The following is a 15840-nucleotide window of genomic DNA, read 5'->3' as shown; positions in this document are numbered from 1 at the left end:
TAAAGTGTAAATCCTGAAAATATATATACAACATAAGCAATGAAAATATCCTGTTATTAAACACCACTTGAAAATCAGTGGTAATAAAACCTGCATTCTGATTGATGCATCAATGCCCACAAAGCAGGAAATTAAAAGTACAGTTACAATAGTTCACATACTATACACTTCATATTACTGCCACAGCTTGTCATTTGCATGGGAGATGTTTGTGGTTTTTGCCACAGTGTTTCTCCCATTTAACTCAGTTGTGCTTGAATATTTCATGTTTTTTATTCTGAGATATTTATCAGTGAGAAGCAGAGAAAGCATCAGCCTGCAGCAGATTACAAGACACCAGATCTCCCACTGAGCTCACCTGTGTGTGCGGTGTGTGTGTGTGTGTAGGTGTCTGAAAGAGTGCTCAGGGTGTCCCCATTGACTGTGTGAGGCTTTGTCTTTTGCGGGGGGAGGGCCTTTTGTGAATTTTGGGACCTTTTGTGAAATATAGTGATGAACTCATGTTTTGTTTTTGTCTTGTCATCACATCGTGACACACCAAACCCTAGACTCGCATGAGTGGCAGGACGGATGTTACTGCAGATGCAGAAATAAATGGCTGTTATTGTAATGTGATTGTTCTTGTGGTCCTTGTTGGTGTGTGATGACACATATGTTTGACCAAGGCCCTGTTCAGACTGGCATTAAAATGTGTCTTGGGTGAATCAAAGACATCAGTTCACACCTAACAACAGCATCCTAAGTGACCACTTGTGATTGCATCTAACTTCCCTGCTTTATTTGCAAATGAACACGTACATAATTACCATTTGTAAAGACCAAATGCGTTGTTTTTTTCAACAAAACAAAAACAATACAGACAGAGTCAATTTCTTGGTGTGTTCCAGGCAAACCAAATGACCCAACATGTTTGATTCAGATGCAGATGTCATAGACAAAGCCATGCTTAAGCCATTTGAACATGCTACGCTCATGCAGAGGTTTGTGGCATAGACCAACTGTGAATGTGGTCTGAGCAATTGGATCTTAATGGGTTTCCAATGTGTCCTGGGTGCATTCACGTCTGTACTTAAACCAGTCTACTCATGATCGGATCAACCAAAGACCAAAGACGTGTTCATGCGAACTCTGAACAGAGCCTATGGTTAAAAAGTTGACTTTGGTATCACCTCCAGCTGAGCCAGTGTCAAAATTTCTTCCCAAAGCTTGCAATTGAAAAAAAGCCACGAACCATGACAATGTTATGGAATGTCCTGTTATGTTCTTGTTGTTGAAGATAAGCCCTCTCTCCTTATCATGACTCATTTTGGGCATCCTCTCTATTGTTTTTGGCTTTTCCTCATTGCTGGCATTTCTACAGTAGCCATAACCCACAGAGTACCCTAATGTTGTTTAATTTAGGACTTTCTGAATCTGCAGGAAGCTGGATTTTCCTGTCATACAAGTGTATGCTTGTGCTGAAGCATTTGTTAATTTCCTGTTCATGCACAGCCAATTAGGCTCCTCTGTGTTTTCCTCAGGCGTGCCTCCGCATGCCAAACACACACACATATGCACACACGCACACACGCACACACACACACACTCACACACACACAGCATGGTGTGCTCTTTCAATCCGCATTCAAAGAGGGGGTCTTTGGGGATAGACAATAGCAGCACATGCATATATTTGGACATGTAAAAGGGGCACAGCCCACCAATTAAGAAGGCTGGTGTGTGTGTGTGTGTGTGTGTGTGGACCCCTGGTCCCGGCAGGGGATGGAGACAAAACCCAGCGGAGGGGAACCGACCCCATTCAGAGCTGGTAATCCAATTCTGAAAGCTGTCTTTCAGGGGAGTGAGTAGTGTGTGTGTGTGTGTGTGTGTGTGTGTTTTCAGACTGGGTGGGTGGGGTTGTAGGGGGTAGAAGTAGCAGAGAGTAGTTCTTTAGTGTGAATGCAAAGCAAAGGAGGGGTCAGATTACTCCCCCCTTCTCCCTCCTCTTGTAACCGTTTTTCAAATCCATGACTCCTGTTCTCGGGGGCCACTGCTTACAGTTAAGACCCCGCCTCACCTCCACCACCGCCACCACCAGCTCTCTGTCCCTCCGTTCAATAACCCAATTGCAGAGTGCTTTTATCAGAGGATCAAGTTTCATGCTTTCGCTCATTTGGATCCGGAACATGCCAGAGAAAAAAGACAAGAAAAAAACTGTGTGCTGAAAGGGACACCTTAGTTCCAATTATTAATTACAAAAAAGTGGCATCAAATTTTTTTTTTTTTTACCTCAATTTCTAAAATAACTCATAATCTGCAGCTCATTTGCACTTTCTGTTATAGAAAAGATTTCTGAGCTGTGCTTGTTACAAGAGGATATTGTGACCTCACATGGGCAGAAGTTTGTTGTGGTGAGGTTTGCAGGGGTGAGTATAGTATAGGCATGATGATAGCAGACTTCCTCTGAATGATGTATGGATGCTTTGGACTGTTGCATTATTGAAACAAAGCAACAGAAGAGCATGCCCCGTCCTTGATGAAAGATGCATTCCCTTTCTCACATTCAGTCGGCAACACATCTTGATTTGAAACACAACATGAATCATAATTTTGAAGTCGGAAGTGTCCGAGATATCGTGGGAAGAAAATGAAAGATGTGTAACGGGTCTATTAAAGGGGGACATGCAGTGTATTTACGCTTTGATCTTTGTTCGTGTCCCCCTTAATTAAGTGATTTTAGTTTGCCGACATTATGTTTTCTTAATAGTTTTCGAGCATTGATGGCAAATTCTGTTAGAGAATTAAAGAGATACAGAGAACAGAAAGTGTTAGTGTAAGAACACGTGGGATGCAGACGGACAACATTATATTTTGTGTGGGAGAGAAATAAATGAGAAAAAGAGACGGTGATAATGAGCAGGGTGAGGGGTCCAGTGTAAGGCCCACCAGGTCCCTGCAGGCTGCTGGGAGAATGAAGTGCCGCAACAGAGCGGCCGTCATTTTCTTTGTGAGCTCAGGAAACCGGAGATGCTCCTCCGCTCGGCTACTGAGTGACATCAACCGCTTGGGGAGAAGACACCCAGACAAAAAAACAACTTCCATTAAAAACACACACTCCCACACACAAACATCCCTGAATCTTCTAAATGGCTGAACATTTGCATGTACTGCTGTTCCAGTAGTATCCTCTTATCCTCCCGTCTTTCTCTTCGGCTCTTTTTTTGACAGGTGAAAGCATGTCTGTGTGAGGTTTGATGAAAGTGAGACAGGCTCTGTCATCTCTTCGAAACTGCCGGCTGTCTCTTTCTCTTTACCCTAATATATCCAAAATGAAAATGTCCTTGTTTCTGTCAGGTTGTATTTACTAAAATACACATAGACTGTACACAACATGTAAATGTGCCACATCAGACATTTAGTCATCATACACATGTGAAGGAATTTGTAACTGCATGCTCTGACAAGTAAGAGAAACCCATTTTCACAGTGCAAAAGAATTACATGAAGGCAAAATGACAAAGGCTTGGAAATGAGGTGTCCAACCTATTTATTGCTTTTGAAATAACTTCCATTTGTCTGTCTGACAGCATGATTACAGAAAAACTACCTGCCTGATTTTCCTGAAACTTGGGCAAAGGGTGTAGCAAGGGCCAGGGAAGAAGTCATTACATTTTGGAGCTGATCTAAATCACGGCTGGATACAAAAAATAGTTTTCATCAACATTATGAGATAGCCAGTGGCCTTCTACGTTTTGGCAAACGTTTTGCAGTTATTTGGCTATAAACACTGGATAAACTAAAAAATAATAAGTAACCAAGTAAAAATAGTTGTTGAAATATTTTAATGGGGTGATGACAAAGAACTAGATTATGAATGTAACTGAAATTAGTTTCCTGTGGCTGAGCTCAGTCTCTGAGACAGGATGGGGTGAGGAGCTCGGAGATCTAATCAGGGTTCTGCAGGAAGAGCTGGAAAACACTGCCAGGGACAGGAATGTTAGGAATACCTGGCTTGGCATGCTGCCCCCTTGCCAGGATGTGTGGAAGAAAATTGATGGATGGAGATAGTTCAATCTGGACTAAAGTGGTCAGACTGATATTGCCATCCATAGAGTAATTGCTGGTACTGTAGCATTGCACCAATGGCACAATATGTGTCACTGTAGTTTCCATTTCCGTTCCTAAAAAATTAAAATACAAATTTAACTACTACAACTAATACTTTTACCACTATGCTAAAAATCAATCATCAGACAAGTCACACTTATTTGGAAAACTAACTCTTATCCTGCGTAACAAAGCTAAACATTAGAGCAAAGAGGTCTATCAACCACACAATGCTCACACCTACAGAAGAGCTCTACAGAAGTCTAGTCAAACCAGATAAGTGGAAACACATGTGTGGGTGGCTGATGAGTTTGTGGATATGTCAAATCAAAACAAATGTAACATTCTGCCCCTATGCTGTCTCTGAGCTATGAGTTTCTGTTATGTAACAATCAACTTACCCTACTGACATGATGCATAATGAGAAACCACATAAACTCGGTTTGTTATGCGCTGCTAACGTTATGTAGCTGGGAAGTAGCTGGGAAGGAAAAGATTTTGGACAGCAGGAGTCTTTTGATCAGACCTACATTGGTGTGTTCTGGGTGCCAACAATCAATATCCATACAATCCATACATTTGGTGCTGTGACCCATTTATTGTGAACTGATTTGAATCCTTCAGTTGCCCAGTTCCTTCCATTATACTCCAAAAACAATACACGCCAACACGATAACACCTTTGCTAACACACTAACATGTATGCCGACGTGATTCACATGCTTCACATGGTGAAAAGCTGCATGCTTTCCCTGGTTGCCCCAGACATGTGTACCTTTAGCTGATTACCTTTATGCTTTTTTGTGCCAATGCGCCAACCCAACAATTAATTAATATCGCCAAGGTGGTATGTAAACAAAACAAAACAAGTTGCATAGTGGCTCCAACGCTTAGAAATGTGTTCATTTTTGCAGTGGTTGCTTGAACTCATTTTTGAATTTCACTGCTCAAAGTAAAGAGCTGGGCAGCTTGAATCTCATTCATGCATGTTTAAGCCCCTTAATTAAGCAAGAGCACATAGAAAAGGGGTCCAATCTAAAGGAAAAAGTAGCTGGCAACAGACAAACGTAGACATCAAGAGGTAGACATCTCAAGAGTATTTGTGAGATCTGTGCCAAATTGAAGTTCATCTTTGTGAGACCTGCTTGTCTTTCTGCTTCTCCGTCCTTAATTAGACTTACATCTGTTTACATTAAAATACATCTAATGTGGTTTACCAACAAGATGGTAAATCTCATGCATAACAATCTTACTGCTTGTGCTTTAGAGGGTTGAAAAGAAAAAAAGAAATTCTCTTCCCATCTTCTGTCCGCAGCATTTCTTATGCTCTCTGTAGCTCTGCACACCTACACACTCAGTTTGCAGCTGTGGTCTTGCTTTCTCGCTTGATATTTGGAGCCATTGAATGTTAATGGAGTAGTTTCCACAACAAAGCAACGAAAAAGGCATGAACCTGACAGCTCGACAAACACAGAAGACCACAGGTCCTGTATGGACACAAGGTTCACCTTAGTGCTTGACACACAGCACCTGAAGTGTACACTTTACCAAACGCACATAGTAGCCTATGTCTTCAAAAATTTTACTGCTCCATTTAATGCTTTCAAGACACGATATAGATTAAAATACGTTGTCAGCATGCAAACAAATATCGGCTATGCACTCCCACATTGCCATGTGTTCGTCCAACCCGTCGCCAATAGAAACACACATATCCCTGGGAGGTTTCCACTCCTTTCCCTCTCTCTTCGATATTGAGCGGGCTTAACTCTGCAAGGAACAAAGTATTTGTTTATTTTATTTTAGATCCCAGCTCCTGAGTGGGCACGGGGTCGGAGAGTGGGGCACTGCAGAGGGAAGCTGCAGGCTGACAGAGGCGAGGGTTGTGTGTTTTTGCCTGTGTGTGCTGCCTGGCATGTGTTTTCTGGCATATAAGTATGTGAATGTGGGATGCAAAAGCTGCATCAAAGTGTGTGTTTCAAAGTTTCAAATGAGAGGATGTGTGTGCGGTTGTATGATTGAGTGTGTGTTCACAGTAGGGGTGTGTAAGCAGCAATCAGCAGCAGCATCCGGCACACAACTGACTTGATAGCGCATCAAGTCAGTTAATTTTCCTTTTCATCCAATTTCTGAGCTTTTCCCAGCAACTCATCCCCCATAATCGTCATTTTCCTTTATTTGGTATCATTTTGATACCCTTTTCAACTTTTTTGAATGTGGTGTTGCACTCTGAGTTTCTGTCACAAATGTGAAAGCATCAGATGGTTAGTGGCAGCCAGTGCGTCAGTGCTGTTTGCTTTGCAACTTGTGTTGTGGCTCTTGGTCCTTTCAGAAGAACATTTTGGGACCTTTTGTGAAATATAGAGATAAACTCATGTTTTTGTTTTAGTCCAATAAATGGTGGTTATTGTAATGTGATTGTTCTTGTGGTCCTTGTTGGGGTGTAATGACACATATGTTTGACCAAGGCCCTGTTCAGACTGGCATTAAAATGTGTCTTGGGTGAATCGAGTACATCCGTTCACACCTAGCATTAGCATCCTGAGTGACCACTTGTGATCCGATCTCACTTCCCTGCTTTATTTGCAAATGAACACGTACATAATTTCCATTTGTAAAGACCAAATGCGTTGTTTTTTTCAACAGCAGCAATGCCTTTCTGTGCCTAGTCTGCCAGAAATAAGAGAAAGAAACAAAAACAATACAGACAGAGTCAATTTCTTGGCGTGTTCCAGGCAAACCAAATGACCCATCACGTTTGATGCAGTTGCAGATGTCATAGACAAGGCCATGCTTAAGCCATTTGAACATGCTACGCTTATGCAGAGGTCTGTGGTATAGACCAACTGTGAATGTGGTCTGAGCAATTGGATCTTAATGTGTCCTCAATGCGTCCCAGGTGCATTCACATTTGTACACACATAGTAGCCTCCATCCCACAGATTCCCCTTCATGTTGTTTGATTTGTTCTGAATCTGCAGGAAGCTGAGTTTTCCTGTTATTTAAGTATATACTTGTGCTGAAGCATTGGTTTATTTCATGTTCATGCAAAGCCAATTAGGCTCCTCCCTGTCGTCCTCAGGCGTGCCTCTGCATGCCAAACACGCATGCAGGCATGCAGGCATGCACGCACACACACCGACAGACAGACAGACACACAGACAGAAACAACAACATAAAATGGCTGTTGGCTGTCCATCCATCTGTCCCTCCGGCTAAAACTTAATCACAGTCCTGGCCTTCTGCTGTGGTGATCAGAGCTGACAGAGGTCTGCTCAACGCACAGAGACGAAGGGCTTTTTCTCTAATACCAGATCATCTCCTTACTCCATCACTTTTAATTCATCTGTCCACATCTCTCCGTGTGAAAAGATTATACAAACATGACAAATTATTTGGTTTAGTTTAGTTACCTTCTTTAAAATTTAAGCTTTACAAATTTTTTTCTGTGCAACTCTGTTCTGGTACACAGCATGACGTCATACAACTTTGAGAGGTGCATAAACTTTGAAACACAGGTGGAGTTTTGTGGATTAAAAACATGTGAATTTGTTTTTTTCTCCATCACAAAAGGTTACACAATAGAAATGTTTGATGCTTCCGAAGGACCACATTGAACCTACTCTGTAAAAACCCAAATTCCATCAATTATTGAATGAATTAATAATGCGTTTTTAATATACAACTTCAACATTGTAAAATGTTTTCCTTTTTATAATGGCTACAGAGGGGACATTTTAAATTAAAATTCCAAATTTCCAGTTGGAGGGAAATGTTCTGCAGATGCTACAAAGAGGAGATCATGTGACATTTTACATTTATGCAAGTATTGCACATTACACCTTTCAAAATGAGAGTGTGGTTACGGTTATTGCTTGGACAACATTGGTGGTTGAATTTATGATGCCATGAATATGGCTACAGCAGCAGTAATGTCTTTAATGCTCCGATTAACATGAGCCAAGAAAGCCTAGGTGAGCCATGCACGAGTAGATTCAGCCAGTACAACCACGATTCCCTGCCCACATACATCCCTTACTTGTAGTTAGCGTTATACCCATTATAAACTAATGTGTCACATCCACAATCAAAACAACCAAAGCACATACACAATCATAGAGACAGCAACAGTCAAAGCTGCAGTATATCCTCCCAGGGCCGTAGTCATAATCACAGCTACAGCCTGTCTCAATCAGTTTCTGCCTGTAACAATCACCTGTCCCACCCCTCTGCACACCTGGTCCCAATGACCTCATCAGCTCCCCAGTACACACCATTTGTATAAGTCCTAAATCCCATTCTGATTTGACCATGTACACCTTGCTTTCATCTCACCTGTTCTGCTTTAGAGTCATGCTTATTAATCCACACCCCATAAAAGCTATGGTAGTTATGGTAACACAATTGAAGCTAATGGTTAGGATGTGCTTTGTGTTTTACTGAGAAAACAGTGTTTCACCCAATGGCATACTTATTTCTTTTAACAAAATTCTCTGATTATTTTTCTTCTCTGCAGCACGTTTGCAGCTTAAACATTTCTGCCCTTTTTTTTAAGTATCAAAGTAACACATTCAATTTCTTACTTTAAACTTTACTTCAGACCCAGGGGGATCCAAATCACAATAAAAACATACACAAACACAACAGTTTAAAAAACAAAGCTTTCCACAATGTTCAGTGACTAATGTATGTAGACGTGTTCGCCAATGGTTCCACAGTCTGGAAGAAAATCTGACAGAACTGCTTAGCTTTCAAAAAGTGCAGCTACCTCCTCTTGCCTTTTTACCCTTAGCTTCTCTACTTTTAATTCAGCCTGGAGAAATTGTGCTCTTTGGCTTCACTAGTGGAGGTTAAACTCACTCAATTATATAATGTCTGCCTCAGAGAAACTAAATTCCTCCTCTGTAGCCATAGAGCAAAAGCAAGAACAAATTTGATTTAATGGTAGATTCAATGACAGTGGCACCTCTGAACCCACCGGAGCGGTTTTCGAAGAAGGGATGAGCGCACATTATCTGGGATAAGCTGTTCTAACAGCCCACCAAGCGAGCCTTCTGCACTCCTGCATTGTTCCAACACACTGACTCACAAAAGGCCAAAAATACATTAAAAACCTGCTGCTGGTTCTGCTGCTGTTCCTCTGTGACTCACAAAGCTAGACTACATTTAGCCTGCAACATCCGTTGCCAACACAGCCTGACTTAAGAGCTGGAGAGCTGCGTGCATCCTCTTGCTGGTGTCAAAGCAGTCCATGAAAAAAGAATTGGTAAGGAAGTGGTGTCTGAACAATCATTTTTAGATGCTGTACTGTCTGATGTAAACTTGTCTCAGTCCATCTCAAGTTTATCAGAGGAAGTCATTGATGTCAGGTCCAAGTCAAATCAAGTCATGAGCCATGAGCAAAGTCAAAATTAGATTTCAACGTTCTTGTTCTACTGTCCATCTCTGATGGAGAACCAAATCTTTAGGTCATCCCTTTTGTGATTTGAGGCCAAGTCTCAAGTCTCCAGCTCTGCCTCTGTTTGATAAGTCACATGAGACAGGTCCATCTCTAGTCTATCATATGTTGTGGAAGTTTCTTGTACAGCGAGAGAGGAATTTGTTGGAAGTGAGACTTTTTTAAAACAAACTAAAGACAGGCTGCAAAAATTAATCAAGGTTTGGTCTTCGGTGAAGTTTTAATTGTGTTCTGCAGAGAACAATCAACTGACAAGAACGGTTTTCCCAATGCACACATCAGCTACAGAGTGACAAACGTCTTGCAACCGTACATCATTGACATCCTGCCTTCTGTACCGCGCCCCCAGAGAAAAGAATAGCTTGTTTGGAAAACAGACTGATCTTGGTATAATAATTAATCTTCCCAGGCAGACAAGTTGGAGCCGGTGTCTTTGGATGGGCTCTGGTGACCTGCTATGATAACCATAGCACGTCAAGACAAGTCAATAATCTAGAAAAGCATAATTGAGATGCAAGTGTTTCGGGTTTTTGAAGTCTACAGAAGGTCAAGTTTTTAAGTCCTGGTATTGCAATTTGAATCGCCTAAGTTCCACATGTACTTTGTTTTAAGTCCCTGAACACAAGTCCATCCCAAGTCAAGTTATTAAGGACAGGTCTAAGTGAAGTTGCTATTCTTTTTTTTGCAAAGCCAAGATGCAAGACCTTCAGGTTTCTGAATGAGACTTGTGGGCTCAAGTCAGTTTTGAGTCTTAAATCTACAGTTCTACAGTCCATTTTGTTTAAATTTTTTTTCATTCAACCTTTATTAACCTGGTAGACCGTTGAGAACAGGTTCTCATTTGCAATGGTGACCTGACAAAGAAAAACATGAGCATACAAGACAACATATAGTTTCACAACTCAATATAGTACAAGAAAACAGAATACACAGGCTACAAAGGTGCAGATTGAAAAGGCAGTTTAAGCCGGCGTAAAGTGAGGTGTAAATAAGTCGGTGGGTATGTAAAAGTGATATGGTGAAAACATAAAATATTTAACATAATATACATGATCTATCTCAGGTCTATCTATTCCAAGTCAAGTCATTAAGGGCAAGTCTGAAGTTACCCATCTTCATGGATGTCCTTTAGATGGGAGATTTTGCTCTCAAGTCATCAAAGAATCAAGTCTTCAAATTCTCCTTTTTATGATTTAATTAGACCTGTGTCTCATGTATACAGCTCTGCATGATAAATGTAAGTCTCAAGTAATTTGAGACATGTTCATGTTAAATCTTGAGTAGAGTCACAAGTCAAAGTCAAGTCAATGTTCTTCATGAGCAAACCAAGATGAGGTCTCTGAATGTGACTTTTCCTCTCAACTTAGATGTAATCTTTAGATGGTCAAGTCTCAAGTGATTCAACAGTTAGAGCACTCAAGTCCATGTCTCGAGTTCACAGACTGATCATCATCAGAGAGGAGTTGAAAAAGCACATTTCAGGTAATGGTGGTCAAGAGTAAACATATTTAACACCAGTGTCGTTTTTCCTGTGATTACAGCAACTTCAATCACAGAGCTGGAATACATAAAGCCTTGAAATGCACTTTTCCCTCGATGATGAAAAGGTGCTTGACATTTTAGGCCCAATCCTAGTGCAATCGTGGCTAAACACTTGAGCTAAGCTATGGCAATTTGTGCCACTTTGAACACTTTCAAAATGACTAATCCTTTAAATTGCCAGACAGAACAGCATGTGCACAACATAGTTATGTAGAGTTAATGAAATCCATTGTAATGGTGTGGTTGAGGTCTCATTTTGGTTTTGTGTTGCAACAGAATATGTTTGTTTGTGTCTGAGAGGCCCTTATGTGCATGTGTGAAGAGCCCATTTATACATTAACAAGAGATTTAATGCGTTTGAGTGCATGATGCACAGTAAACAGCTGTGTTTGTGTGTCATTAAGGAGGCCAATGTGATCCTGTGTGTGCATGTAGCCTGATATCCAGAATGAGTGGCCATTTTGTTGCCCACCCTGTTATTTTCTCTGACACTCTCATGCTACATTTATTTAATAGAGGATGTAACTTGCAAGTGTCCACATGACAAAACCAGTGTTACACACTAATTTACACGCTAAATGAAAACTTAATGTTGTGCTATATTTGTATCAGAGGCAGATTTTGTCATGTTGGTGTGAAAATAAGTTTTTGATCCAAACAAATTTGGATTTAATTAGGGTTTAGCCTCTGTGAGGCTAATCACTGGGCTTACATGCTCAATTAACACTGCTAACATGCTGTTGCTGAACAGGAAGGATGTTTGTCATGTTCTCCATATAAGTTTAGCTCGTCAGCATGCTAATATTTGCCAATTAGGACAAAGAACAACTGAAGTGGGTGGGAACACAATTCCTTTTGCAGGTATTTTGACTTTATCTGCTCACACAATTGACCAAAGGGATTACAGTTCATTCTGAGGGGGGCCTGAGGGTGTGAACTAAATGTCACGGCAATCACGGATACCTAGAGCCACAGCTCTAAGAGGGCTAAAAGGTCAATAACTAATAGTTAATTAAATATTAAATAAGTAGAGGCATTTACATGTATTATTGCAAGAAGTTCAGAAGTGCACATGTTAGAGATGCCAGTTGCTGCAGGCAAGAAGGGACATCAGCAATGAGAAAATACTAGTTTGGAGTATATATACATGTATATATATATATATATATATATATATATATATATATATATATATATATATATATATATATATATATATATATATATATATATATATATATATATATATATATTATTTTCTCTTAATTGTTGTTTAGTATTTGTCTCTCTCTGCCGGGTTGTGCTGTTGAGCGTATTTCTGCAAAGCACCAGACTCGCAGATGCATACAGTAAGTTTTTTTCAGGAGAAAGTAAAAGAGAAAAAGGTGTGAATGAAACTTAAAGCATGTTTTCTTCCTCTTTTTGACATTTTATTCTGTGGTCTATATGTTCGTAATAAATTACTATAATTAGTTTAAAGATGCTTATGATTAGAACTATCTTTACAATTTTTTTATTTTTTTATTAAAAAAAAAGAATGAAGAAAGGCAGCAGTGATGTGAGAGGAGAAACAGAAAGGTGCAGAGGCAGCCGGTCTGGAGGGCCACCTCTCAGCAGGTGCCGCCATGGCAACAGCAGGCAGAGAAAGGGGACACAGCATCATGATTGCTTCAATCACAGACATATCAAACACACTGCCCTGAATTTTGTTTTAGTCCTTGTGAGAAGCACTTTGTTTGTTCATTTAGTCAGGCGTGCTGGATGGTAATTTCAAAGGACTGATTACAGACTGAAAAGTCTGGTTTTGGTCTTCAGGGAAATAGAAACATAGTGTGTGTGTGTGTGTGTGTGTTTGTGCATTGCTTTAATATTACAAATAATTCAAGTCAGTGCATATCTGCAAAAATCTGCATTGAAGAAAGACATAGCAGAGACAAAAACATGTCCACTCACTGAAAGCATTCATACTTTATTCGCCACGTTCTCCTTCCATCATTACAAAGCTTTGGGGCCCCTAGCTCTGATTGTCATTAGCCATTAGTTCAGAGCCCCGTCACCCACCTAAACGTTCTCGTCATTCTTCACAGTTCACAGATAAGTCCATAAACAGAGAATGGAAATAAATGATGAGCAGATCAAAGAGGCAATGAAGGAAAATACATTTAGAGAATAATCAAGTATGCCACTGTCACCCAATGTCAATGAACTGTTTCTCTTTTACTTCCCTGCAACATAAAGGCTCAGCTGACACCACAATAAAGAAGTTTCATTTTTTCAGTGAAACAAAAATAAAAAATAAACATCTTTGCAATGTCACTCTAAAAAAACAAAGAAAGAGCAGCTAATGTGAAGAAGATGAGATTTAAGCGTTCTGTTTTCTAAAGCCTCTCTCGGCTCAAAGAATAGCCGACACTTTAGACACTACAGCACAACCATTACTGAAAGTCTCCCACAAGAAGCGAAATAGCCGGGCGAACAACTTGTACAATCAAAACAGCACTTAGAGAGACTAACAGACACACAGTGAAATGGATCATAAATGAAAAGTTTCAAAAAAACAATTCTTCGGCTGGCTCCTGGTCAGACACAGATGTGGAAGGAAATGTATTTTCAAATACACATTTTGATCATGATTTTTTAGCTTATTTGTCTTTATTTATCTAAAAATGACTGGCACACACTTCATTTTACCACAGGAATTTACCCACAGTACCTGAATCCCACCTTTAGCTAAACAATCCAGTTTTGTGTCAATTCTCATGCTTATTAAATACATGAAAAAACTTATCATACAAAAAGAAAAACCTGTTGATTCTACAAAATGAGTGTTATTTTACAGCAGGTTGAGGCTATACAGGAGTTTCATTCAAAGCCAAAATGCTTCTTTTTTTCCATCTAGCAGCTGAATTTAAACTAATTAAAATATAGTTTTATAGTTGCAGCATTATCAGCAAACCGATTCAATGTATAAGGCTGGTAATATTCTATATTTCTTCTAATGTCAACAAATGTATTAAAATACAAAACAAACAATGACTTAGTCCAAAAAAAACTATTAAAAACACATCAATGTGCATGGGGTGAAAAGTTTTGTCATTACGACAAATCGGGGCACTGTAGTGTATTCTGAGTTAATCCTCCATACACCTAGCCTGGCTCCGCCCTCCTATGTACTTCCACTCAATTTTCTGGGTTTGCGGTATATTCTTGGGTTTTTCCCCGGCCAAATTTTAACCGGTCCAATCAGCAAACAGTAAGAGTGGCTGAGAACTATGACGGTGAGGCTGTGTGCTAGAGCTGTAGTAAGGTGGCAGCGGAGGAAGATGCGAGTGAAGACATTCAGTCTGTTGTGGCAACGCTGCCAAATATTCAGAAATTAAAGCCGGGCAGATTGGGCAGATCCAATAGTTTTAAACTTCATCAGAGTACCCGCCTTCAAGGAAGTTTACACTTGTCAATGGAGATTGACTCTTGTAGGACGAGGCTAACGTACACCATCTTCCTGCTGGTAATAGTCATTATTGCATTACATGTGTATTCATCCACAGCGGAAAATAGTTCCAATAACAAATGCACTATTTCTTCTGTTTGAGTAACAGCTGCAACAAACTACAGTGACCAGCTGTTTCAGAGAATTACTGAGCATTTTGAAAGACATTAAACCACCCATTTGTGAAATACACACTGGTTCTTTTTAAAGGTTTACAGCAGGAACCAATATGCTTCAAGCAATTAAAAAAGACTCAAGAAAATTGGCAGACAGACTTATGCATTGTTGTTTTTTGTCTTTCTGTGGGATTTGTTGACAGAAGGAAAAAATGTAAAAAAAAACTCCAGCCTTATCCGTCAAAGAGAATTTTTGCAGTGTAAGTACCAGAAGAAAAATTAAGCAAATCTGAACACATCAAAAGCTGTAAATAAATATAAACTGCTGTGCATCTCGTGCTTTCAAAGCTGAGGTTTCCCTGGTAAGATCAGATAAGCACACTTTAAATTAAAATATTCACAGCCACTTCATAAAACTGTTTATCCTCTACTTCAGTCTGTTTTCCACCTGCTCCACTTTTTATTCCTGTCAGAGCAGCAGCGGTTTGTGTGTTTTTCATTATTGTATTGTACAGCGCGACAGACTCCAACCACAAAAGCTTTGTGTGGTTGAGCACTTAAGCACTGCCAAGGATTCATTTTACAGTGACTACACTTGTTTCACTGTGCAGTTTTCAGAAGTGGTCTTTGTAGTTTGGCATTATGTAAAACACGTATAGAATGATTTTTTTTTATATCATTGCCACATGCCTTGTTCATCTCAGTTGCTTGGAGTAGTATGCTGAACATATGAAGGTTTTCATCCAGTGATTCATGAAAAATGACATCTAGAAATACAGTAATGGGACTCTTTAAATCCTGATAATAAATAATACATTGTTTTTATAAATCTCACAAACATTTTTTCCTTTTGTTGCCATGCCAACTTGACTGGCCTTGGGGAAAAAAAACTACAACATGTAGTAGAGCTAACCACTTCTTAGCGCGCACACACTCTCATACACTCATAAGAATACACTCAGACATCCTTCCTCCGCCACCCAGTTCCTAATAAGTGTCCTGCTGATCACTGGAGGAATAAAGGAACATATATGACAAATTAAATATGAGCAGAATGGATTAAAAATGGATCACCGCTAGGAAAAATGATGACATTTTAGGATCCCAGCCAAACCACCCAGCCTAGCCGTCTTACCAGGCTTTAAACAT

The sequence above is a fragment of the Etheostoma cragini genome, chromosome 19, assembly GCF_013103735.1.
Source record: "Etheostoma cragini isolate CJK2018 chromosome 19, CSU_Ecrag_1.0, whole genome shotgun sequence".
Taxonomy (NCBI): Eukaryota; Metazoa; Chordata; class Actinopteri; order Perciformes; family Percidae; genus Etheostoma; species Etheostoma cragini.
This window is presented reverse-complemented; position numbering follows the sequence as displayed.